Source organism: Choristoneura fumiferana, chromosome 19, assembly GCF_025370935.1.
Source record: "Choristoneura fumiferana chromosome 19, NRCan_CFum_1, whole genome shotgun sequence".
In the NCBI taxonomy this organism is placed as follows: Eukaryota; Metazoa; Arthropoda; class Insecta; order Lepidoptera; family Tortricidae; genus Choristoneura; species Choristoneura fumiferana.
Window position 1 is genome coordinate 8,458,680 of NC_133490.1, and position 4,703 is coordinate 8,463,382.

Consider the following 4,703-nt stretch of genomic DNA (forward strand, 5'->3'; position numbering starts at 1 on the left):
AAATAAAAGCTTGTTTCGTTAATATTACACTGTTACTTTTCAATTTTCTTCTTTATCCTTTTAGTTTAGAGAGTCCACTATTTAACCAGACTTTGTCCAAACACCCAACACCAATATCAATTTAAAAATATTACGGCCGTTTTCAACGCGGTTACATGATTAGTGCTTCTAATTTCTTCTATTTAATTCTATTCTACAACAACGAATCATTTCTTTTGTTGCAGGTTTTAATTTCAAGGCTGTATGCGCTAGATTTCCTCGACGTTTCGAAGCCAACCGGCCTTTTCTCTACCTACTGACTGCTCACCAGATACCCCTCTTCATCGGCGTGTATCAAGGCAGTGAATATGCTTAAACTACCGCTACTATCAAAAACGTTTAGATTTGCATCGATGCGGATTGCGTAGGTCCCTTTTTCCTTATTAGCGTTTTAGCAAATAAAGACTTCACCTTTTATTTGCCTTTGTACATATATGTCAATGTCTGTCAACTGTGTTCGTGACTTATTTAGTACAATAAAGAGTTTACATACAATACTTCATGGTCTATAGATAAGTAAATTTATTTTGATTAAATTTCTCATAATTAAACCGTCCGTTGTAGAAATAACTGTGCTGTGCTGTGAAAATACTCATATAACCCTGGAGGGTTTCGTTTAACCAGAGATTTCCGAGGTAGCTGAGCGGTGCTACAATGTGGAATGATGTGATTGTTTCCACCTGAGATGTCTGAGGTCGAGCCGGCAGTGAGCAGTACCTCGCAACAAATTCATCGCATACGTCCCTCACTTGTTTCGTATATATCAAAACCTCGCTTCGCTGAGCTGTTTTCACAAAACCTGCGCTGAGCGAGGATAGTTAAATGAAGCGTTTCTATTGGTTCATGACAAACACATTCCTTGCAAACGAATTCTCGCACTTCTCTGATGGAAATGCAACCTTAATAGAGTCCCAGCGTGGATAAAAAGTGGTAAAAAAACACGACCGTTAGATAATCTATCACGAAGTATGTTCTTGTGTCTTTCTTTTTGTGTAGATTTGCCGTTTTTCCTATTTTCAGCTGAAATGGGCCACTTTTGTTGCGCCTGTCAACGAGTTTCGTTGCCAACCATCCTTTCCTCTGCCGACTGCTTGCTCGCCAGATTCCTCTCTTCATTGGAGTTTATGAAGGCAGCGAATACGCTCAAACATGTTCCGATGAAACTGAATTAACTCCTCATATCGTTAAAAGTGTGAAGGAATGTAGCACACTCAACAGCCGCCGCAGTGTTAAAACCAACCATTTATGTGCTTAATGCAAAATTCTGTAGCTGCTCTTTTGACTTAAAGTTTGATCTTGCTCTGGTAATTTCGATGCATGTCTAGTATGTTGGATTCTTTAGCATATAAATAGCGTTATTTAGCATTTAAATCTGTACCTGCAATAACTGACAACATTACGTCACTAGATTAAGATATTAGAAATAAAAATTACATATTAATAGCACCTTTTGTATGTTTGAAACTGAAATAACTATTCTGCCCTGCCCTGCTAAGCCGAAGGGCTCTATGTCTGAGATACGCCCTTTTAGTTTTTTTTGTTCCATTCGATAGCTAAACAAATTTCACATCTATAATAATATAAGCCAAATAGCGCAATCTAACTTAAAACGTTTAAAAAAACACTAAGAAGTTTTTTCATATCTCAACTTTTCCTTAAATTACTACGAGATTGAGCGCTATGTCGTTTTTATGAAGCCAAACAGCCGTATGTCATGATATAGGCTAAATCCGGCCAAGAGCGTGTCGAACACGCCCGAAATAGGGTTCCGTAGCCATTACGAAAAAATTAAGTAATATGTTTCTAAGGATTTCGTAATTTATACGGAATCTTCCATAGTTTAGCTATATTTTATATTTTAGGCTGCTATTTAATCTTGAACTACTAATAATTCTCAAGAAAACGTAACCATTATAGTTTTCCTTGTAAGTTTGATATACTTTCTACCATCCTGATTTTTTTTTTAATTTTTCCACCCACCTGTTTAGATTTTAGAGGGGGGGGGGGACACTCGATTTTAATGAAAATTTGCACTATATATTCGTACAAAATTACAGCCAGACAGACAGACATGGCGAAACTATAAGGGTTCCGTTTTGGCCATTTTGGCTACGGAACCCTAAAAATAGTTAGGGACCATTAACGGCATTCAATTTTCAAAGCAATGTGCGTGTTCATCTTTATAAAGACAAGGAAAATAGATTAACTCATAGGGTTAATTGTTAACATGTTAATTTAAGCCACTAAATTAAAAAAGTAAGTAAGTAGTCGAAGTAAGCAAAATGTTATGACAGCCGGACAGACAGATGATGAACAGACCAACATCTTTACCCGATCTAAAACGAAAACGCTTCGCTTGCGCTTCACTACGTTCTCTCGGTCAGTAATACGGCTAATTACGTCTCAGGCTCTAATTACCACACAACATGTTTCCGATTAATAAACATGTTGTCTTGTAAAAAGAAAAAAAAATGTTAAGGCACTAAATGCGTCAAAAATAAAAATGTAATATTGATTTGGTTGTTTTATTTATCTTAGAGTAAGGGGCTGTTTCACCATCCATTGATTAGTGTTAACTGGCAGTTAGGTGTGATGCCGTCTCTATTTATTTTGTTCGAATAGACGGAGACGGCATCACAACGCTAATCAATGGATGGTGAAACAGCCCCTAAATGTAGAAAACAGCTGGCAGCGCTAATATTTCTACACCGATCATGGTAAATTGACTCATTATTAGGGTTCCGTTCCCAAAGGGTTTCGTTCCCGTCCATCAGTCTGTCTGTCCGTCTGTCACCAGGCTTTATCTCATGAACCGTAATAGCTGGGCAGTTGAAATTTTCACAGATCATATACCTATTTCTGTTGCCGCTTTAACAGCAAATACTAAAAACAGAATACAATCAATATTTAAGGGGGCTCCCATACAACAAACGCGTTTTTTGCTAATGTTTAATGTTAATTATGAATAGATAATAGTAGAACCCTTCGTGCGCTAGTCCGACTCGCACTTGGCCGGTTTTTTTCTACGTTCATATGTTCTTTACGTTACATGACTTGCGATATATAATTATAATTTCAATTTCAATATGGTGATAGAATGAAATCCTAAGAAGGACTTAGGATAAGCAGCTTTTACCACAGAAGCTAGTAACAGCTAGTTTAGTTTTTAACCCCCCACGCAAATATGCGTATGCGCAAATATAAACGTGTTATTAGTTTGACCGCTATTATTTATTTATTTATTCCAACAAAAAAATTACAGCATTACAGTTAGACACCAATGCGCTGTAAAATTCAAATTATGCTATGTGTGTCTGTCTGTCGGTCTGTCTGTTTGTGGCGGCACCGTAGCTCTTAAACGGGTGAACCGATTAAAATGCGGTTATTTTTATTTGAAACCAGGTTTTCTAGCGATGGTTCTTAGACATGTTTTATCAAAATCAGTTCAGCCGTTTCAAGATCATCAGCTCTTTTGTTCGCTGCGGTAGGAATCTTAGACGCATACTGGGTATTTACTTTACTTTCAAACATATGTGGGACCTAAAATTTGACACACCCATGTATACATGTGCATGTGTGCATGTGTGCATGATTATGGAATTCTCGGCTTGATGCTGCAGCCAGGATATCCAGAACACTAGTAGGTAACACTTTTGATTAAACAGAGCAGATATATCGTGTTTGGATTCGTTTTGGTCTGTATTTGATTCTACATACAATGCAATGGTGGCAACACAATGAGCTGATGCTACGGCCGTGATATCCAGCACACTATACCACGCGCCATATAAATCTGCCTAAAAGTTCATTACTTAATACTCAGTTTTGACACATTTTTGAGATACATTTTTTATGCGACGTCTTTACGTTACTCCCGGATTGTGTTCGAATCGCTTAACGGTATAGTGCCTATTCAATTATTGGAATTATACCTTTATAGTTTTTATTACCTTTATAGTACTAGTCGGGGCAATGAACTTTTAGGCAAAGTGAGGCGGCGAAAGGTATAGCACACTTTGCAAAATAATATTACATATGCCGTGTTTGATTCATTTTGATCAGTATTTGATTCTACATACAATGCAATGGTGGCAACACCAGGCCAGGATATCCAGCACACTAGTACACTCTTTAAAAAAATGTTTACATGTCATGCCAACGACAACGACCACGCCAAAACTTAACGCAAAACAATAGCGCAAATGCAACTGTAAAGAGGCCCCGAAAGGTTTACTGTCACCTTGCCCATGCCCGATATTGTCAAAACAAAAAAAAACTTGTTGGTAAGGCGTTTATAAACTACTGAACCAAGAAAGGCGTAAGTTAAATTTTAGTTCGTTGAAAATTTACATTATCTCGTGGAAGAACACTTCAATTTGAAATGCCGGCGCTGTAGACTTGTAGCGTTGATGTAGTGTCACTTGGCTCTGTTTACAACTGAGTTCGTTGCCATTTTGCCGAGTAACCTGAGTTTTGTTGCACTGTGTCAAGGTTCTTTTTCGTTTGCTTATTTGTTATCCTGCTTCATGCATGTTGCTAAGGAAAACATCGTTTGAAAATATATAAATAGTGTAAGAATGAGAGATGATAAGCTAGAAATTCGTATACTTAAACTTTTATTTTAGAGTTCTAAAACTTGTTTTTTTTTTTTTTTTTTTTTTTTG